We start from the raw sequence: 23,701 nt of genomic DNA, 5'->3' as shown, positions 1-23,701 counted from the left end.
AATCCATTCGATGTTCTGACAAGGGGTCCCAAGAGATCAACTGCAGCAAATTCTTTTAATTTAGAAGGAATGATAGGAAACAACGGAGCACAATGTGAGATAGTAGATGGTTTCGCCTTTTGACAAAGTTTACAAATAGACAAGACTCTTCGAATTCTCTTTCCCATATTGTTAAAATAACAAGTCGTTCGAAGAATATGATAACATTTTCGTGGACCAAAATGTGCGTAGCTGAAATGAATGTACCAAATGGGCTTATTAACAAAATCGTCTGGAATGCAAAGTACCCATAGCTTGCCATCAACAGTGCAGCGTTTGAAGAGTATGTTGTTTCTAACCAGATAATAATGCCGAATCTGAGGGTGCGTCTTTTCATGCCATTTACTTTTGATGTCTTTCCAAATCGGATCTTTATCTTGCTCCTGAGCAATGTCCTTTAAAGATGTGGTGATAAAGTTTTCAAAGGCGACTTTCTGAATGTAAAGAATACTGAAATTTTTCTCCAGGTTGCCTTCTTTGTTACTTTTCTCAAGCCCAGCCGGTGCGCGTGACAGTGCGTCCGCAACAATGTTCTCCTTGCCGGGAATGTAGACTATTGTGAAGTGGAATTCTTGCAGAAACAATGCCCAACGTTTTAACCTGTCATGATTTAATTTTGAAGACATAAGAAATTGTAATGCACGATGATCACTGTATACTTTTACGTGCTTACCAGAAAGAAAGAAACGGAATTTGTTAAATGCCCAAACGATAGCTAAAGCTTCTAATTCAGTAACGGAATAATTTTTTTCAGATTTTGTTAGCACTCGGCTAGCAAAAGCAATGGTTTTCTGAACAGTAGTGTCATTTTCTATGGCTTCTTGAAATAAATGGGCACCAAGACCAACTTTAGAAGAATCCGTGCTAAGGCAGAAATCTTGTGACAGATCTGGATGAGCTAGTATTGGCGCATTAAGTAGCGATTCTTTCAAAGAATTGAATTCCAACTGTGCTTGTTCGTCCCAGTTCCAAATAGTACTTTTTCCAGTGAGAGAACAAAGTTTTGGTGTAACTAGAATTTGCATATTCAGAAAACGACGGTAAAAATTTACGAGACCTAGAAAACTGCGGACTTGTTTTTTTGTGGATGGAACTGGAATGGCTCTGATTGCTTCTAACTTTTCAGGATCCGGCTGAATGCCTTCAGAAGAAATAATATGTCCCAAAAACTTCACCTTTGTCCTACCGAATTCAGACTTTTCCAAATTAACTGTAATTCCAGATTCTGCAAAAATATGTAACACGCTGTTGAGGATGCGATTGTGTTGTTCCCATGAGGCTTCTGCTATCAGAATATCGTCCACATATAAGGTGATGTGACGTTTTAAGAACTCAGGTAATATGGAATTTAGCCCGCGAATGAATGCTGCCGAAGAAATGTTCAAACCAAAAGGAAGTTTCCGAAACTGATTACAAACGCCGAAGCAAAGGAAAGCTGTGTATTTTCTACATTCTGGATGAAGTTCGATCTGATAAAAGCTGGATCTGAGATCAACAGAAGACAACACTTTTACACCATTAAAATTTTGAAGAAGTTCTTCCATCGTTTGCGGCCTGTCTGTTTCAGGAATAATGATAGTATTGATTTGTCTCGAATCTAAGACAAGCCTGATCGATCCATTTTTCTTCTCAACAACATGTAATGGATTGTAGTATGATCTTACTGCAGGCTCAATAATGCCCTCGTCAAGCATAGATTGTATTTCTGTTCTAACACGGTCCCTATAATGTGCTGGAATTACGTATGGTCTAACACAAAATTTAGTATGCTCACGAACACGAAATTGGTATTGAAATCCCTTGATTGTTCCTGTTTTGTGAGTAAAAACTGTGGAATGTGCTTGTAAAATCTCAAAAAGGTCTTGCCTATTAGTGTCATCATAATTCTCAATTGTTTGAATTTTATTCTGAATTAACTCATTAGTGTCAAATATGTCGTCGATATCATCCCTGTCAGTACTTGCAGAGTGATTGTTAGTGTCTAGTTCCGTAGAAAATTCCGAACCGTTGTCTAACAGAAGGTAAAGCCGATTAATTTCCTCGTCATGGTTTGAGAGCCAATCTTCAAATTTCAAACCTATTGACCTACCTTCTTTCTCTAAACTTTCAGCATCGTGAAAGTTTAAGATTGCTTTGTATTCATTCAAAAAGTCTACTCCCAATATAATTTCCGTCGACAATAATGGAACAATAACAAAGTTCATAGAGAAGCTATGGCTTTGACAAAAGGATTCTACGTTGGTTTGTTGCCGTACATCTACACTTTTTCCAACGATCGCACCTTGTAATTTAATCTTACGTAACGGAAGTGTGGGGCAATCGTTCGATTTGTTGCATTTGCTAAAGGTTGTTTCACTAATTACTGAAATGGGACTGCCAGAGTCAAGTACTGCCGTAAATTTTACGTCATTTACTGTAATGTGAATCATAGGATATGCAATGTTGTTATGTTTTACGTCGTGCTCCTGGAGTAAGATGTCCCTAATGTCTTCCATTTTTACGTAATTACTAGCTACGGCAGCTGCGTCGTCTGTTTCAGAAGTACGTTTTGTGACTGCCAGCGGTATGAGTCATTGTCTATTGTGTCTTTGTTGGCGCGTGTCGTTATTGGGATTTGGAGACCTAACTTCTACAAATTCATCTTGTCGAGAGGGCCCTGCTCTGTTTGAATCCCGCCAGTTCTGATGCAATTCAGGTCTGTCGTTACGATCGTCTGTCGTCATGTCGGTAGATTTCATAGTTTCTTTCTTGTCGGTCACGTGGTGTAGACTTTCTCCCTGAATCGTAACTGCGCGCTGGACCGTTCAGTCTAAAGTTATTCTGTCTCCCTTGATAATATTTATTTTGGTTCCCATATTGTCTGTTTCTCTGATTGTCTCTGTGATAGTCATTACCGCGGAGAGGTGATCTTTCCCTGTAATTATTACTACTCTGCCAACGGTTGTCATACGGGTGGTGTCTGGTTTGGTCACGATTTACGTTGCAAGAATAGCCATGTCGTGTATTATTTCTGTCATCGCGGATTCGCGACGGATGTGACCTGTAATTGTTGTGTTCCTGTTTTCGCGTTCCGCGATTGTCAGTGTTAATTTCTAATTCTTGTAAGAGTCCCTGAAAAGCTTCAATGTCGTCTTTGCAACGTCCTGCCAGAATAATATGTCGTAAATGTTCAGGTAATTTGATTAAGCAAATGCGGATGAATTCTGAAGGGCTGTATGGGTTTGACAGGTACTGATTCTTGTGCAACATGTCTTCAAAATATTTCACAAGACTGGAAAATTCAGATTGTTCGAAATGTTTCATCATTATGATGCTATGTTTTACTCGGTCTTGTATAGCTTGAGACCAATATGCTGAGAGGAAGGCATGATAAAATTCTCCTTCACTGTGGCAATCGTGAATGACCGATCGCATTCTTACAGCTGGTTCATTTTCTAAATAGCCACACATAAATTCTAATCTGTGCTCTAATGACCAGTTGGAGGGGAAACAATGAGAGAATTGATGAAGCCACGCTTGTGAATGAATGTCGTTGCCAGAATTCTTAAATGTTTTGAATTTGCGTGTAGTAATGAACAGCTTATAGTCAAAACCATCGTGTCGGTGACTCGCATGTCGGTCATTGTTGCGTCGTTTCGGCGGTTCCATTTCAAAATTCGGTGCACCTTGCCAATTTCTTTCATAATTTCCGAAATGCGCTGTGTTATTATTTTGCGGCTTTTCCGTATTTCTAAGTCCCTCTTCCCGTGTTGGAGCGCGAGTGTCCTCTGAAATACGTAATTCTTGTATTACCTGTGTCAGCTGATCTTGTACTTCCCGGATTTCTCTTTGGTGTTGTGTATTAATTTGATTCTGATTTTGTTTGAATTTCCTAATTTGTTCGTACTCTTCTGTGTCATTAAAGACTACCGGTCTTGCCTCATTCAGATTATCATCTACCTTCGTAGATAAATTATTTAGCTGATCCGAAAGTTCGACTACTTTCTCTGATAGTGAACTAATTTCCTCCATGTGTCTTTCTGAACCAATTTTCAGAGTATCTGCTGTGTCCTTTAAGTTTTCCTGAGTTTTTGCAAGTTGCGTAACCGAATCGGTAGATGCAACTGAGTCAATTTTAGCTTGCAAGCTTTATGGCTGCTTCGTGATTCTGTAATGCATTTTCATGCCGCGAAAAAATAGGTTGAAAATGCTCACAAATTTGTGTTTTTACGTCATTACAGACTTTTTGACATTTCGATTCAATGTTATGTGACTCAGTAGTTAAATCTTCACGTGTTTGTTCAAGTGTGGTGTCTAACTTTTGAAGCTTTTGCTGTGTTTGTCTCTGATTTTGTTCCATTGTGTCTAACTTTTGAAGATTTTGTTCCATTGTGTCTAACTGTTGCTGTTTGTCTCTGGTGTTGTTCCATTGTGTCTAACTTTTGAAGATTTTGTTCCATTGTGTCTAACTGTTGCTGTGTTTGTCTCTGATTTTGTTTCATTTGTTGCATTAATTGCAATAATAATGTATTAGTGTCAGGAATCTGTTCCTCTATGCTTTTCGGCAGTGGATTTGCACCGGCAACATTCACATTTTGACGAGCAGAAAATGTGTGTTGACTTATTTGAGAAAACGGTGAAGACGCAAAACCTGAATCTACAGTATTTGCAAGATTGTGTCCTGTCATTTCGGATTCCTGAGGCGAACTGTTGCCGACCGATCGATCGATAATGCTTCCCTGTTCACTAATTGTTTCACTGTCTACACCATTATTTGCAGCCCGCTCCATTTCCCTATGCACAATTACCAAATTACTACTTTGAACATTAGTTAATTCATTACTCGGCCGAAGTGGCCGTGCGGTTAAAGGCGCTGCAGTCTGGAACCGCAAGACCGCTACGGTCGCAGGTTCGAATCCTGCCTCGGGCATGGATGTTTGTGATGTCCTTAGGTTAGTTAGGTTTAACTAGTTCTAAGTTCTAGGGGACTAATGACCTCAGAAGTTGAGTCCCATAGTGCTCAGAGCCAGCCATTACTCGGCGGCGCTAACACACTACTTTCGTCTTCACTGTCATTTCTCAGTTTACTTTGGAGCCTAGTATTACGTTTTTCACACGCCATTATTGTCACAATATTTTACACGATAACACAGGAAAGCACAATTTGAAGAGCAAAAATAAGAGAACACATTAACATAATACTGAAAATAATATCTAGTTAATTGCAGCTGCGAAATACTTGCTGCAAATCTACATGCATGCCACAACTGTTTTACTGTACAACAATGAAAAACTACAACTACAAAGGAAATTCTCTCTAAAATTACGCGCTAGCAATAAACAAAAGCTACACTAATTACACAAACTACAAGAAAAAAAAAATCAGAAGATTCCAGTGAGGTATCCTCGGCTATGGGTCGACATATGAAACATCCCCTTAGAAAAATTGTACAAGACTGTGCTTAAACTGACACACAATATTTTTAGCGCAACGCAATCTGACTTTCAATAATCCCTACAAAAGAATGGCCCTGACTAACATTAACCTATACCTTTCACAAATCACTTACCTCACAAAAATCTTCGTTACTCGAACTACTGCAATACAGCAAGCGCCACTACTGCCAGCTAAATAAAAGATTCAAACTACGGAGGGCACTAACTACTGATAGGCATAGTTAGCAAATGAAAGATTTTTAATAGAGAACAAACAATGTATTTACCTTAATAGTCAATATATGTATAGCAGTTCATGACATCCAGTCTTACAAATTTCAAAACTCCGCCATCTCTCTCCCCACATCCACCACTGCTGGCGGCTCACCTCCAACTAGTGATGGGGAGCTCGTGAATGAGTCGTTTAAATGAACGCTTCACTCCAGTGAAGTGTGAACTAACCACTCAATTTTAATGAACTGCCGGCCGTTGTGGCCGTGCGGTTCTAGGCGCTTCAGTCTGGAACCGCGTGACCGCTACGGTCGCAGGTTCGAATCCTGCCTCGGGCGTGGATGTATGTGATGTCCTTAGGTTAGTTAGGTTTAAGTAGTTCTAAGTTCTAGGGGACTGATGACCACAGATGTTAAGTCCCATAGTGCTCAGAGCCATTTTTTTTTAATGAACTGGCACTTCAAACTCTCCACAGATAGTACACTCCACACTTTTTTTCTAGTTCGTTCACTCACTCTCTTCCCCTCTCCCTCTCCCAATACATTGGCGCTACGTCACTCATTCTCCCTTCACTTCAATCCTCCCTGTACTGCCTGTCAACGAATCGCACGGTGAAATACACTTAGAACAACAGTTGCACTTTGCTTTCACATAACCTAAATCGGCGAAGAAACCCCAAATTTCACTACTTTTACGCGATTGCGTGTTGCTAGCCATTGTATAAGCGTGAACAGACACAAAAACTGCTTTCAAATAAAATAAAGAGGGATTTTACCTGAAATCGTACCAATGACTACAGGTGACAGTTTACGTTTTGAATTTAGAGGGTTATTATTCTCAATAAAAATAAAATCCCGGAAAACTTCTGAATAATTACTTAACGTAGGTATATAGACTTTGTGACAGTGGTAAACATACTCATTCTATTTTGGATTAAATTTTAAAAGGAACATAAACTTGGACTGCATTTCGTTTGTAGCCCAAGTTTTCAGTCCATAAATACAACAAATAAGGTTTCACTTGGCAGATGAAGACTTTTTGGCGCTTCATGAGAAAATGTCGAGCAAAATTAAACGTAATACCTTCTTTATATGTGACAGGCTTCTCTGTTTATCTTTCCTTTGTCCCCTTCGACCATTCTGTATTTAACTCAGACGCTGTAAGACGCAAAACGTTGCGTGCACGTTACCGCATAGTTCGGCCATCTGTTGGTAAAAATATGAAGTATTACGAAGCTTTATTGTACGAGCGAGGCGAAGCGAGCAACTTCGCCAGGCTTCCGTACTTCATGAATGAACTACTTCATTTGAACGCTTCACGGCAAAGAGTGAAGTGAATGAAGTACTTCACGGGAATGAACGAGATCGACCCATCTCTACCTCCAACTCCGCAACGCTACCCGCTGTTAACAGCCAACCGCCCAACACTTGGCAGACAACAAAGCAAACTAGCCACAGACTGCACACAGCACAGACAGTGATTTTCATACAGAGCGCTACGTGGCGTTACCAATAAGAAAAACCTAAACAGCCTATTTACACTACCAACCGATCCCTTCTTCTAGTCAAGTTGTGCCACAAACTTCTCTTCTCCCCAATCCTATTCAATACCTCCTCATTAGTAACGTGATCTACCCACCTAATCTTCAACATTCTTCTGCAGCACCACATTTCAAAAGCTTCTATTCTCTTCTTGTCCGAACTATTTATTGTCCATGTTTCACTTCCATACATGGCTACACTCCATACAAATACTTTCAGAAACGACTTCCTGACACGTAAATCAATACTCGATGTTAACAAATTTCTCTTCTTCAGAAACGCTTTCCTTGCCATTGCCAGTCTACATTCGATATCCTCTCTACGTCGACCATCATCAGTTATTTTGCTCCCCAAATAACTCCTTTACTATTTTAAGTGTCTCATTTCCTAATCTAATTCCCTCAGCATCACCCGACTTAATTCGACAACATTCCATTATCCTCGTTTCGCTTCTGTTGATGTTCATCTTATATCCTCCTTTCAAGACACTGTCCATTCCGTTCAACTGCTCTTCCAAGTCCTTTGCTGTCTCTGTCAGAATTACAATGTCATCGGCGAACCTAAAAGTTTTTATTTCTTCTCCCTGGATTTTAATACCTACTCCAAATTTTTCTTTTATTTCTTTTACTGCTTGCTCAGTATACAGATTGAATAACATCGGGGAGAGGCTACAACCCTGTCTCACTCCCTTCCCAACCACTGCTTCCCTTTCATGCCCCTCGACTCTTATAACTGCCATCTGCTTTCTGTACAAATTGTAAATAGCCTTTCGCTCCCTGTATTTACCCCTGCCACCTTTAGAATTTGAAAGAGAGTATTCCAGTCAACATTGTCAAAAGCTTCCTCTAAGTCTACAAATGCTACAAATGTAGGTTTGCCTTTCCTTAATCTTCCTTCTAAGATAAGTCGTAGGGTCAGTATTGCCTCACGTGTTCCAACATTTCTACGGAATCCAAACTGATCTTCCCCGAGGTCGGCTTCTGCCAGTTTTTCCATTCGTCTGTAAAGAATTCGCATTAGTATTTTGCAGCTGTGACTTATTAAACTGATAGTTCGGTGATTTTCACATCTGTCAACACCTGCTTTCTTTGGGATTGGAATTATTATATTCTTCTTGAAGTCTGAGGGTATTTCGCCTGTCTCGTACATCTTGCTCACCAGATGGTAGAGTTTTGTCAGGTCTGGCTCTCCCAAGGCCGTCAGTAGTTCTAATGGAATGTTGTCTACTCCTGGGGCCTTGTTTCGACTCAGGTCTTTCAGTGCTCTGTCAAACTCTTCATGCAGTATCGTATCTCCCATTTCATCTTCATCTACATCCTCTTCCATTTCCATAATATTGTCCTCAAGTACATCGCCCTTGTATAAACCCTCTATATACTCCTTCCACCTTTCTGCCTTCCCCTCTTTGCTTAGAACTGGGTTTCCATCTGAGCTCTTGACATTCGTACAAGTGGCTCTCTTTTCTCCAAAGGTCTCTTTAATTTTCCTGTAGGCAGTATCTATCTTACCCCTAGTGAGATAAGCCTCTACATCCTTACATTTGTCCTCTAGCCATGCCTGCTTAGCCATTTTGCACTTCCTGTCGATCTCATTTTTGAGACGTTTGTATTCCTTTTTGCCTGCTTCATTCACTGCATTTTTATATTTTCTCCTTTCATCAATTAAATTCAATACTTCTTCTGTTAACCAAGGATTTCTACTAGCTCTCGTCTTTTTACCTACTTGATTCTCTGCTGCCTTCACTACTTCATCCCTTAGAGCTACCCATTCGTCTTCTACTGTATTTCTTTCCCCCATTCCTGTCAATTGTTCCCTTATGCTCTCCCTGAAACTCTCAACAACCTCTGGTTTAGTCAGTTTATCCAGGTCCCATCTCTTTAAAGAGGCCTGTGTAACGGAATGTTGTAAACAACTGTATTGGGCGGAGCCCAAAGATAATGAAGCAACAACTACCATACAAACTATCTTTCAGCAGTGCTAGATGAGCAAACAGAAGCCTATAATGAGCGAATAAATTACAGAAGAGATTCGGGAAGCACTGAGAAAGTGCAAGTTGATAAACCGCCCGACAATGACAAAGAGTGCCAGCTGATTTTCGCGAGCGATTTTGGTACTTATTGGGACACTGCTTTTTTTGCATATGCAGCGAAATTGTAAAGGAACAGCAATTACCGGTAGGTTTCAGTAAGAGCCTAGTATTACTGATTTCGAAAAAATACCCCCTTGAAGATTTACATAAATTTTGCCCCATCTCCCTCCTGAACTCTTACTAAAAGTTTGTAGCTCTATTATAACAGCTACAACAAAAAATGGCCTAGACGAGATCATACATAACAGCCAGACTACAGCAGTACCAAGACGAACAAGCTTTAAAAGTCTGGCTTGTTACAGATACGTCAATCATGCACAATATCACCACCAAGGGTTGCTACTTCAGCTTCAGATCAATAAAAGGCCTTCGACAGGATTTATCACCACTGCTTGTTGCAAGTACAGACCTATCTCGGATTCGGTGAAGCTTTATAATCGCTGCAGTTCTAACATTATCATCAACAGACACTTTACTCGACAAATACTTATTGAAAAATCGGATCGACAGGGATGCCCCATATTAGTGCCGCTCTTCCTTAAATCACCTGAGCCGCCTCTAGTCCTCATTATGAGTTGCAAACTTGAAGGATTAAAACTGTGCTGAAGCATAATAAAAAGAAGCATATGCAGACGACTGGGGGGGTCATTGTACAATCGGATCGGGATCTACGGGAAACCTACAGTAGCATACATGAATATCGTCTGGCCCTAAACTAAACCTCAGGAAAATTAGCCTAATGCCGATTGGGAGGTGATTCAAAACATTCAGACTATGCGAGAACATCACACTGCTAAGATTAAGTATTTGCCTGCTAAAAACAATGGTGGAGAACTGGAACAAACTTTTGGCCATGACGAGAGGCTGTCAATAACACAACAAATCCAGAGTACAGAATTTCACATAAAGGAACATTTTCAACACCAAATACTCTCAAAAATATGGTTTGTTGGACAAATACTTCCTATGATAGGAAGTGTATCTAGGAAAATAAGCCGTGCGGTTAAAGGCGCTGCAGTCTGGAACCGCATGACCGCTACGGTCGCAGGTTCGAATCCTGCCTCGGGCATGGATGTTTGTGATGTCCTTAGGTTAGTTAGGTTTAACTAGTTCTAAGTTCTAGGGGACTAATGACCTCAGAAGTTGAGTCCCATAGTGCTGAGAGCCATTTGAACCATTAGGAAAATAATGGCTGTGATAGGCCGGTATATCTGGAGATGTGAAATCTTAAAGTTGGTGGCAGATGTTATAACCTTCCCACCAGACAAAGGGGTCGTTGGGCTAAAGGAAGCCCACACAAAATGGAAGGCACCTTTGATATGGAAAACAGTGCATCTGCGCCACAAATACCCGGATGCGTCGCCGAGTGCGGCTACAATGATAATATCCAAGTACCAATACATTTGGGGGAAATACACCACATCATGAAGTTTCTCCTGGATACAAGCTACCTTCGGGCAGATACAAGCACATTGTGCGAGACTGAACCACCGCCTGACTATACCGGTTAGTGAGCAACAAGTGTCAGCCATATGGTAGCAAAGTATCCCTCTAAGGAATGAAAAGTAACGTGGAAGAACGTCCACAACAAATCAGCCTGGTACAAAATAGTTAATGGAACTATACCAACGAAAGAAAAACATCACAAAACACGTTTATCGGAAATTTCCAAATATTATCGACACCCTTCCACACAGATACGTCTGTGGAGAGTACAATGTGATATGGCAATGGTATAGAAGCAATCTGGCTTTGATTTGCAAAACAGCGAGACTACCTATCTCACTAACCTCGGCGCTATAACCAGACGGAAACCACAATCCCGCAACTAACAAAAGTAGCTGAACATCATCGGTAGGATATACTCAGCGTTATTTAACCAGCGACAATGAAAAACTATCATATCCGGGCTATAGAGTATACATCGCAACCTAGGTACAGCCACTAACGAAAAACGCTAAATATGAGCAAAACTATAACTCAGCAATGAAACTACTGAAAAAATGACGTAGGAAAAAAAGAAGAGATAGAAGTAAGAATGCACTTGTAACACCATAGCTTAGGCACTATATACATTTTGTTGATTCATTTAACTTTCTGTTTTGTTCAATATCCCATCGTTGAATTTCTGTAATTGGTGTATGATTAATTCGATACTGTAATGAAGTGTAATTTCTGTAATATGCACAATATGAACAAATGTTTGTTTTGTCTTTCTCACAATAATCTCTTTGGTTGTATATAAAATTGAATATTTTTATTTAAATAATTTTGTGTAGAGCTACCAATATGTGCAAACGATATGGTTTGTTTAAAACGATTGTTTGCTGTTATGTAAACTGCTGACCTTCACTCAGGGTTCTTAGTTATTTTGTATGTAAAAGGCGTGGTTCCCCTCGGAAACGGAAGCATGCAGCGCGCGCAAAATGTGGTTGGCATGGATAGAAAGGTGGAACCAAGAGTCAGTCGGGGATCAGCTACTGAACCACCAACAGCTCACGAAAAGGTTGTGAATTGTGCTGGTGCCTAGAGGGGCTTTTTGTGCCGTTTTGCCGGCCGGGGTGGCCGAGCGGTTATAGGCGCTACAGTGTGGAACCGCACGACCGCTACGGTCGCAGGTTCGAATCCTGCCTCGGGCATGGATGTGTGTGATGTCCTTAGGTTAGTTAGGTTTAAGTAGTTCTAAGTTCTAGGGGACTGATGACCTCAGAAGTTAAGTCTCATAGTGCTCAGAGCCATCTATGCCGTTTTCCAATTTGCCAAAGCCTCAGATGGATGCAGTAACTAGCTGAAATTATGTTGGAATTGATATCTATCATCACCACCAAGAAATGACAGTGTCCAGAAATTCTAATTACAAATCCACCTACCAACATGCACTCGCCACCACATTGCGCAATCACTGTAATGGAACAGAAGAACTATAGTAATGTACAGTGAAGGATCAGCTCATAGGATGTTATAGTATACTCAAATATAAGGTAAATTTTAACTGAACTCTTGTACCTACCGTGATTTTTCCTCAGTCACATATCCACTTAGGGTCCAGGGTCCCTCCCACCCTAAAGTGCTTACCGAATGTCCTTTATTGAAAGCATATTAAAATTAATATGGCAATAGAGTGTGCTAAAATTAATGTTGTTTGTTGAAAGGATCTTACAAATATCTCAATTTTGTGTTTCACTGCAGTAAAAGTTCAGAACTGCAACTGTTGAGAGTTATATGTCCATGCTTGCTAAGTGCTTGTTTCACTAATGTAATGAAAATGCGTTTATTTTGCTCTACTACAGTGGTTAAGATTAAGGGCCACCCTCCATCGAAAGTAATTCAAATGCACGAAGTTACTTAATTATAGAAAGTTTAAATTACTCTTGCTATTCAAGTCAAATTCTGTACAATATTGGGTTCCTCTTGTGTATTAAAAGTGCATATTAATTGTGTAACAGGATCCACAGTTTGTCTATTGTACTCATGCTAAATAACGATTAATAGGAAGAGCACTATCTATGAAAATAGTAACTCCTTTATTCAAAAGACAGTGAGAAGTAATTTGTTAGTAAACTCCATTTAATTTTCATTCTAAGTAGAAAGCTGCTTAGTAGTAAGAGACTTAATCTATGCACAATAACTAATTTTGCTGTGAACCATATCCATATTTCATGTCAGGTAGGAATATGTTTGAAAAGTAATATTGAACCTATGTCCAATTTACGATTCTACAGTGAATATTAATAGTAACGTTATTGAGACCATTCAGTTTGACAAAGTCCTCAAGGTAATAGTGTGTTTCGTTATCTGTTATATTTATACAAATAGTTTGTTCTGCTCTAACTGTCAGCTCCAACCTTAACGTTAACATATGCGGGTGCTAGAGTTCATTGCACTCTCGAGTGGCAAAGTATAGGTTGTGTTTGTTCGTGAAAGTTACTCGTACCTATTTTCTTGAACAAGAATGCTAATCATTCTCATGCCTAATTAGGCTGGCGACCGTTTTCTTTATCCTTTGAACAGTTTGGATAGGTAAAATATTGTTTGTTACTGTTTAAATATTTACGTAATTCTGACTTTCCTGTGCGGCTGGTCCCGGCGGAAGTTCGAGTCCTCCCTAGGGCATGGTTGTGTGTGTTTGTCTCTAGGATAATTTAGGTTAAGTACTGTGTAAGCTTAGGGACTGATGACCTTAGCAGTTAAGTCCCATAAGATTTCACACACGTTTGAACGTTTTCTGACTTTCACTTCCGATAAGCCACCTCCGTTATGTACATCGCGGTCAACACAACAAAATTCCTTTCAGAGGGTAACACTGCTCTGTACGTACCTGTATTATAATGAAGTACTATGAAAAATACACTGACAGAAAAAAATCACAGCACCGAAAAGTAATTAATGGAGAGTAATGAGATTTCCGAAATACCTTTGTCTAGGTAACATATTTAAGTGATTAACATTGCAAGATCACAGGTTAATGTAGGTGCGAGATAAGCCAATGTAAATATGACATGCTGGTACATTAATAACCGATGCGACAGCCACACTGTTGAACGCAAGCAAGCAGACGTGCACGTATTGTGTTGTACAGGTGCCGAATGTCAGTGGTAGGATGGAGTTTCGTGCCTGTAGCACTTCACAGGGACGCTTAATCCTGTTTATGGATGACACTGGAGTAGTCGTCCGACAATGTCCTATGCGTGCTCAATTGGAGACATATCTGCTGATTGAGCAGGCCGAGAAAACATGTCGACACTCTGCAGAGCATATTGGGTTTCAACAGTGGTATGTGGTTGAACGTTATCCTGGAAAACTGTTTTATGAATGGCAGCACAACAGGTCCAATCAGCAGATTAACACACAATTTTTCAGTCAGGGTGCGTGGGATAGCCACGAGAGTGCTCTTGCTGTGATATGAAATCTCACCCCAGACCATAACTGCAGGTGTGGGTCCAGCATTTGTAGCACACAGACAGGTTGGTTGCAAGTCCTCAACTGGCCTCCTCCTAACCAACACACGGCCGTCACTGGCACCGAGGCAGAACCAGCCTTCATCAGGAAACAAGACATACCTCCACCCTGCCCTCCAGTGAGCTTTCGCTTCACACCACCGAAGTTCCAAATGGCGGCGGTTTAGAGTCGGTGGAATGCATGCTACAGTCGGTCTGGCTCGGTGCTGTACTTGAAGTAACCGATTTGTTTTCGTTGGGTCACTGTGGTACCAGCAGCTGCTCAAATTGCTGTACAGATCCAGTACGATCCTCCAGAGCCATACGTCGAACACGATGGTCATCCCTCTCGGTAGTGCCACCTGACCGTCTGGAGCTCGGTCTTCTTGCTGCTGTACATTCTCGTGACCACCACTGCCAGCAGTCACGTATAGTGGCTACATTCCTGCCAAGTCTTTCTGCAATATCGCAAAAGGAACGTCCAACTTCTCGTAGCCCTATTACACGACCCCTTTCAAACTCAGGGAGATGTTGATAATGGCGAAGTGCAAAATGGCTAAGCAGGGATGGCTAGAGGGCAAATGTAAGGATGAAGAGGCATCTCTCACTAGGGGTAAGATAGATAATGCCAACAGGAAAATTAAAGGGACCTTTGGAGAAAAGAGTACCACTTGTATGAATATCAAGAGCTCAGATGTAAACCCAGTTATCAGCAAAGAAGAGAAAGCAGAAAGGTGGAAGGAGTATATAGAGGGTCTGTAAAAGGGTGATGTACTTGAGGACAATATTATGGAAATGGAAATGTAGATGAAGATGAAATGGGAGATATGATACTGCGTGAAGAGTTTGACAGAGCACTGAAAGAACTAAGTCGATACAAGGCCCCAGGAGTAGACACCATTCCATTAGAACTACTGACAGCCTTGGGAGAGCCAGACCTTACAAATCTCTACCATCTGGTGAGCAAAATGTATGAGACAGGCGAAATACCCTCAACCTTCAAGAAGAATATAATAATTCCAATCCCAAAGAAAACAGGTGTTGACAGATGTGAAAATTACCGAACTATCAGTTTAATAAGCCACGGCTGAAAAATACTAAAGCGAATTCCTTACAGACGACTGGAAAAACTGGTAGAAGCCGACCTCGGGGAAGATCAGTTTGGATTCCGTAGAAATGTTGGAACACGTGAGGCAATACTGACCCTACGGCTTATCTTAGAAGCTAGATTAAGAAAAGGCAAACCTACGTTTGTAGCATTTGTAGACTTAGAGAAAGCTTTTGACAATGTTGACTGGAATACTCTCCACCAAATTCTGAAGGTGGCAGGGGTAAAATACAGGGAGCGAAAGGCTATTTACAATTTGTACAGAAACCAGATGGCAGTTATAAGAGTCGAGGGACATGAAAGGGAAGCAGTGGTTGGGAAGGGAGTGAGACAGGGTTGTAGCCTCTCCCCTATGTTATTCAATCTGTGTATTGAGAAAGCAGTAAAGGAAACAAAAGAAAAATTCCGAGTAGGTAGTAAAATCCATGGAGAAGAAATTATAACTTTAAGGTTCGCCGATGACATTGTAATTCTGTCAGAGACAGCAAAGGACTTGGAAGAGCAGTTGAACGGAATGGACAGTGTCTTGAAAGGAGGATATAAGATGAACATCAGCAAAAGCAAAACGAGGATAATGGAATGTAGTCGAATTAAGTCGGGTGATACTGAGGGAATTAGATTAGGAAATGAGACACTTAAAGTAGTAAAGGAGTTTTGCGATTTGGGGAGCAAAATAACTGATGATGGTCGAAGTAGAGAGGATATAAAATGTAGACTGGCAATGGCAAGAAAAGCGTTTCTGAAGAAGAGGAATTTCTTAACGTCGAGTATAGATTTAAGTGTCAGGAAGTCGTTTCTGAAAGTATTTGTATGGAGTGTAGCCATGTATGGAAGTGAAACATGGACGATAAATAGTTTAGACAAGAAGAGAATAGAAGCTTTTGAAATGTGGTGCTGCAGAAGAATGCTGAAGATTAGATGGGTAGATCACATAACTAATGAGGAGGTATTGAAGAGAATTGGGGAGAAGGGATCGGTTGGTAGGACATGTTCTGAGGCATCAAGGGATCACCAATTTATTATTGGAGGGCAGCGTGGAGGGTAAAAATCGTAGAGGGAGACCAAGAGATGAATACACTAAGCAGGTTCAGAAGGATGTAGGCTGCAGTAGGTACTGGGAGATGAAGAAGCTTGCACAGGATATAATAGCATGGAGAGCTGCATCAAACCAGTCTCTGGACTTAGACCACAACAACAGTGGCGCTACTAGCGCTACTCTTAGACGAATGGTGCGGAATTTGAACAGACCTCATCTTTCAGATGTTGAAATACTGCTACCAACTTTCGTTTATGTCGCACAGCTCCTTCTTGAAGTAGTGATGTTTTCCCATCAGAGTAGTTTTACATTCTGGTGCAAAAGTCCGTAACAGGCTGCCAGTAAACATCAAAAAGAATATCAGCAGATATTCAAAAACAATGCAAATTGATACCTAGTCGGACATTCTTTCTATAATGTATCGGAATATTTGTCCTCAGATAAGCAAATTCAGTGTAACTGTAATGTTGGTACTCAACAGATGTCGATGCAGGCTGCTGATAGTGGAAAGATACATAAATGCTTTGTTGAAGAATGGGATAAAATTAGCAGCCGAATACAGTAAAACTCATTTTTGAAGTATGTCTAAAAACCCAAATATTTTTCTCAAATGGAGTATTTGCCTAAGTATACAGAAGGAATGACACAGAGTCATAATTCAAGTATATGTGGGAACGTGCTAGTGGTGAGTGAACAAAACAACATGTAGAATCATACCACTTCATTAACACAAATCCACACACTCGCTCATTGTTGTTAATGTCAATGTTGTAAGTCTATACTGATTTTGGCGGTCGATGCACTTCCACCAACCGTCCAGTACACGGTACCGAGTAGTGGGTAGGAGACGGGCAATACTCCAGAACGTGATTCTGCAGAAATGTGGGAGGGTGGAGGGACCTTCCATAGCGAGAGCATGGTGGACCAATGTCGGCAATAATTGAAACAGGTTGATGGACGCTATGGGGTCCTGCCTAATCGTTTCATATAAGATGCCACAAGTGGACCATCGGGATCATGCATTCTCGGAATGCTATACAATAATTCAAGCAAAATCACATTAATAGTTTTTATTACAAATAAGAAGAATGACAATACTTGTATTTACAAGTGTCGCAAGCGATGGGTGACATGTTCTTCACTATAGACAATGTCCTGACAAGCAATGGATATGGATCACCACTAATTGCTATCGTAGCACTCTCTGCTAGGCCAGTCCGTATACTATCCTAATCCTGTCCATAGACAGCCAATATGAGCGGCCGAGGTTGGCAGGAGCGGCGCTTATATCTCCTCGTGTAGAGGCCGCTCCTGTCATGGTGCGGTCCTTGTCAGCGTGCTATTGGCGGACATTGCCTCACCGCCTTCTCTGCTCTTCCGTTCTTCCTCTATATTCCGGCGCTTGTGGTTATGCCAGAACAGACGTAGAATTCTGCCGTGGTAGTAGGATGATCGGCCCGAGGGTCCGTGTCAGTAGAGGTGGATGTAGTGCAAGGATCCATTGGCAGTGGTGGCTGGTTGTCCTCCTCCTCCTGGTGCCCCAGCACCTGCTGACTTGAGGCGCTGACTGAAGACCATTGAAGGTCTACCACTAAGAAGGACAGAAAACGTGTTTCCCACATCGGAGCAATTGTGTCGTCACAGAAAATCATATGGGTGCAGTTACTTACTGTGTTATGCATGATAACTCACTGTACACTGAGAGCTTGAGGAGGCAGCATGTGTATGTGACCTATGGTGTCTGACTTTGTATATCAATGTCGGCAACTCTGAGGTTGCCACCGGTGGAGAAGGCAAGAGAAAGTCTGCAAGTAGTGTCAGACGTTCGCCAAACAAAACTTCAGCGAGAGAGCGGTTCAAATCGTCGCTGTACTCTATCTGTACACCCAGTAGAACCCACTATAATGCTTCAGTCCGTTGTGAACTATGACACATCGATGCAGCCTTCAGGGTTTGGTGCCCCCTTCAACCAACCCGTTGCTTTGAGAATGGTAGGCAGTTATGTGGAAGTGTTGCACTCCACACAATGTGCACATTTCTTCAAAGAGAAGTGATTCCAACTGCTGCCCATGATCAGTCACATACAATGGGCACCCAAAATGAGATATCCATATGTTGATGAAACGCAATGTCAACTCCATTGTCACACCCTTCAAGAGAATGACCACTTAGTATGATCGATTGCTGACAAAATATACCTGAAGCCATTGCATTTGGGAATGGTCTGACCAAATCCATGTGTACATAATGAAATTGATCTTTAGGTACGGTATCCCTGCAAACTGTAAAGCAAATCGAGGACCCAATTCCAAGATCGCAACACAGAGCAATAGCTTGCTGCATTACTGCAGTAATCAAATCAGATGTAATGCCCTTCAAGAGACGCTTCAATTTCAAAAAAGCTCATTGGGAACTTTTCACAGAGGACCTTTATAAGGAGATCTTGGAAATTAAACCAGAAATACAATCATATGAAACTTTTATAGACCTTGTCACGAAAATCTCTCGACGGCGCATACCTAGAGGGTGCCGCACCCAGTATATCGCTGGACTCAATGGTAGCAGCAAGGAAGCTCTGAAAAAGTATGAAGAACTGTGCAATAAGGACCCCCTCTCAGAGGAAACGATCCAGGCAGGTGAGGTACTGATGTCTGGTATCTCCGAAGCGAGAAAGGAAAAGTGGTGTAACCTCCTACAAGAGACGGACATGAAGCACAGCAGTAGGAAGGCATGGAAACTGGTCAAAAGTCTCAACAACGACCCAACAGAACCACAATCAAATTACAGTGAAGTTACACCTGATCAGATAGCTCACCAACTACTCATGAGCGAAAAAACTAAAAGGAAGATCAGGAATGGCAAAATTAAAAGAAAATTGAACGAGGAGATTAGCTTCCTAGCTCGCCCGTTTTCATTCAGGAGCTACAAGATGCCATCAACGATTTGAAAAACAATATGGCCGCTGGCCTCGACGGTCAGAGATCTGAGCAAATTAAACATTTTGGACCGGGAGTACAAGCATGGATCCTAGAGCTAATGAATAACTGTATCACAACAATGCAAATTCCTAAACTGTGGAGGAAAGCTCGGGTTATTGCGTTATTAAAACCAGGGAAAGACCCAGCTGAAGCTAAAAATTTCCGGCCTGTCTCACTGCTTTGTCATTTATTTAAAGTGCTTGAGCGAATGATTAAAAATGGTTCAAATGGCTCTGAGCACTATGGGACTTAACTTCTAAGGTCATCAGTCCCCTAGAACTTAGAACTACTTAAACCTAACTAACCTAAGGACATCACACACATCCATGCCCGAGGCAGGATTCGAACCTGCGACCGTAGCGGCCGCGCGGTTCCAGACTGTAGCGCCTTTAACCGCTTGGCCACCACGGCCGGCAGCGAATGATCCTCAAACGCATAGCTGATTATGTGGACAAAGCCCTCATTAACGAACAAGCTGGATTTCGACCAGGAAAATCATGCTGTGGCCAAATCCTTAACCTCACACAGTACATCGAAGACGGCTATCAGAGAGGAGAAGTAAAAAATGGTTCAAATGGCTCTGAGCACTATGGGACTCAACTGCTGTGGTCATAAGTCCCCTAGAACTTAGAACTAATTAAGCCTAACTAACCTAAGGACATCACACACATCCATGCCCGAGGCAGGATTCGAACCTGCGACCGTAGCGGTCGTGCGGTTCCAGACTGTAGCGCCTTTAACCGCTCGGCCACCCCGGCCGGCGAGAAGTAACTGGGGTCGCATTCCTGGATCTCAGTGCTGCATATGACACAGTTAACCATAAGTTGCTTACCCAGAAAGTGTATAATGTCACTAAGGACTACACCCTTTCTATGTTCGTGCAATGCATGCTACAGAACAGACGCTACTATGTAACCTTACAATCTAAAAACAGCCGATCGAGGACACAGAAGAATGGACTTGCACAGGGTAGTGTCTTGGCTCCAATATTATTTAACATCTATACCAATGATCTTCCCATCAGCCACCAGACACGAATGTTCATATATACTGATGATGCAGCAGTGGCCACTCAGGATAAAACCTTTGAACAAGTGGAGGAGAATCTCACAGGAGCCTTAACAGAACTTGCTGCCTATTACGACGGCAGTAATCGTAAACCAAACCCTAGTAAATCTCGAGTATCCGCCTTCCATCTTAGGAACAAACAAGCCAAACGGAAACTCCGAGTCATGTGGCAAGGGGAAGAGCTGAAACATACAAACAGCCCAAAATACCTTACTTTTAAGCAGCACTGTCACAACACTAAAAAAAGGTCTGTGCCAGGAACAGCATACTGCGGAAGCTAACAGAATCATCGTGGGGAGCTCAACCACACGTTTTGCGCACCACGGGTCTGGTGCTGAGTATCTCAGCAGCGGAATATGCGGCGCCAGTTTGGAGGAACTCTGCTCACACTAAGCAAGTTGACGTCGCCGTAAACGGAACTGTACGTATTGCCACAGGATACCTCAAACCAACTCCCACAGACATCATTTATCCCATCATAGGCATAGCACCACCCACTATCCGCAGACAAGTAGCCGCCGAGATCGAAAGATCAAAACAAAAGAATGATCCTCGACACCCGATGCATATGCACCGAAAACAACGTGTCCAGCTGAAATCCCGCAGGAGTTTCATTGAAACCACTGAAGAACTCGCCACCAAGCCCGTCGCAAGGCGGCTATCTCTTTGGGAAGAAATGGTGCCACACTCCACAATGGAACTACTTGAGGAGGGATCTGCAGGATTTCAACTACCTTTTACAACTTGGAGGTCATTAAACCGGCTGCGCACTGGAGTAACTGGGTGCAAATCAAATCTATTTAAATGGGGTTACAGTGATAGCGATAGGTGTGAATGCGGAGCAATACAGGACTTGGACCACCTACTGATTTGCCCAGATATGTCTATAACATGCACTAAAGATGATATTTTGAAAGTCAATGACAAAGCAAACTACGTTCCTAAGTACTGGGAAGGGAAGATATAATTGGTGCATCCGGATACGGAAGAAGAAGAAATCTTTAGGTACAACAAATGTGCCTTGTGAGGGGAAGGCATGGCGTCCTGCTTTGCTACATTAGCAGGGGAGGCAGTTGTGTGTCCACATTCTGCACTCTGCCTTTACCCCAGGCCAAATAAACTGCTCCTTAATGACCCTTGTAGTGACACAAACCACCAGGTGTGATAAATTGTGCAGGCTGTCAGATGTATTTTGTGCAATTTCGCCAGGCCCAAGGAGCGTGGCCTGCCTTCTGATACAGCATACCATAGGTGAATCCTAGAGTTAGGCATCTAAATGTATTGCAACTGTAAACACATGCTGTAACTGACCATCTTGCTCCTGCTCCGTGGCCAACTCACCACAATCATTCCGTGCACTAAGGGCATGAATGTGTGACCTGTAATCTGCTACCACATTGTTCCTCTTGTTTACGTGCCTGATGGTAGTAGTAAATTGTGTGGTATAGTCCATGTGGAATCAGTGAAATGCTCTCAAGTCTGTACTGCATTTTTCAGCCTGAATGGCATGTGGAAAAACTTGAACAACCCGAAGGGGGAATTAATGTTTGCTCAGTTCGCAGAAAACGTACAATGGTTATGAGCCACCATTAAGAGAACTTTGTAGCAGTGACTATGCAGAATAACAACCACATACTGTTGCCGTGAATTGTACCATTTTTTTGAAACAGATCTCACACAATAAGGTTCGAACACTTCAGTCATGACAGTACATAGACAATAACGAATAGAAAGGCAAAGACAATAATCAATACAAAGAGATGCACTTCTTCATTGTTCTTAATGTGCGAGACAGCGCAAAATGTGAACACTGTTCATCTTTTCCACTATCTCGCAATATTTTCCACGTTTGACTTACGAAATTAGTAACCTAACATCAAACCTTTTTTGACAGGAATATGCATTTCACCTCATTCAAGAGAAAAAAAATCCGTGTATTAAGACATTTACTTTATGATGGACCAACAGGGTCCGAAATGCATCGTGTACTTAAGAAAACACAAAAATTTGTGACTGAAGGCGTTTTTCAATTCATACCTCCAGTATACTACAGATTGTCTCCAAACTGACGATGTCAGAAGCGTATAACATTAACATGTAATCTAGTGATACAATAGCTCTTGTTGTAATTCCTGTATAAAAAAAACGGCAGTAAGAGGAAAAAGAAAACAGAAAACACAAATGAAAAGTTGAAAATCATTTTTTACTTATGACGGCACTTCCATTATTGTCGAAATTACAAATAACAAATCACAGGTCCCTACAACTAACCACAGTTTCCTTACATTTATTCATCTTCTGTGGCACCACCCACTACCAGTCTTTCTTGCAGCAGAGAAACCTCAAATTATTGTGCTTCTGGTTTTACAAGAGGTATTGCTTGTGGCATTTTCTTCTTTTTGGTAGACCCTTTGCTGATGATGTTTCTCTTCAGTAACAATTTTTTTTTATTTTGATGCTTGACGCATGTCCACTTCAACTGCATACTGCGGTCAATGTCACTTTTAAAGATGGAGTTTGCCTCTTGACAATATTAAACTCTTGTATTGTGATTGTTTTGTTAACCAAATGAAGTAAGTCAGTAATAAATCTGTACTACTGTGACAACGATGTGGAGCTCTTGGATGTTCCCAGTGCACTAGTACGGCAGAAGATAGTAAGGGGAAGGAAATTAGAAATTTTTATTAAAATTCATTTGCGTTCCCACCGGCTATAACAATCCAGAAACAGAGGCTGAAGCAGGAAGCATACTGGTTTGTAGCAAGTAGGTCAGGTCTTCTACACATTATGACACTGCTCACTGAGTGAGAAATATGCATTCAGTAGAAAGAAGATTGACAGAAAACTAAGGGAAGAGAGAAAAGCGTACTCGTTAGCTCGTAAGACATGGTGCAAGAAACTCTGTATCTTACACAAGAGCACATAGCGAGTATCTGATACAGCAGTCAACAGCATGTTAAGTGAATATAGCAGAATGAGGAGGGCACATATGGTCATTGCAAACTGAGCCTCATGTCACAGCCTCACACTTGCTGTCTTCAAGTAATCCAGTTTTCCAGCTCTCGGCAGTTCATCACTGGGATCGATAGCATTTGCAGCAATAGCACTCAGTTCTATGATTACAATACTGTAGTGAACCTATGCTCCAGCACAGTCTATGAACTAGCCGAATGTGTGGTCAAGATGATGGCCTTCACCAAATGAACTTCATGCTGCTCGCCACTTACCATCTCCTGATGGAGAAACTGACTGTTTTCTG

General features: G+C 41.6%; 1 protein-coding gene across 1 annotated transcript in view; it reads left to right on the top strand.

Moving 5' to 3' along the window:
* The window catches only part of LOC126253315 (alanine--glyoxylate aminotransferase 2, mitochondrial-like), a 239,671-nt gene that overhangs the window by 30,771 nt on the left and 185,199 nt on the right, over positions 1–23,701 (top strand). The gene's annotated exons all lie outside the window — the stretch shown is intronic.

Source organism: Schistocerca nitens, chromosome 4 (genome assembly GCF_023898315.1).
Source record: "Schistocerca nitens isolate TAMUIC-IGC-003100 chromosome 4, iqSchNite1.1, whole genome shotgun sequence".
NCBI lineage: Eukaryota > Metazoa > Arthropoda > Insecta > Orthoptera > Acrididae > Schistocerca > Schistocerca nitens.
This window is presented reverse-complemented; position numbering and strand designations above follow the sequence as displayed.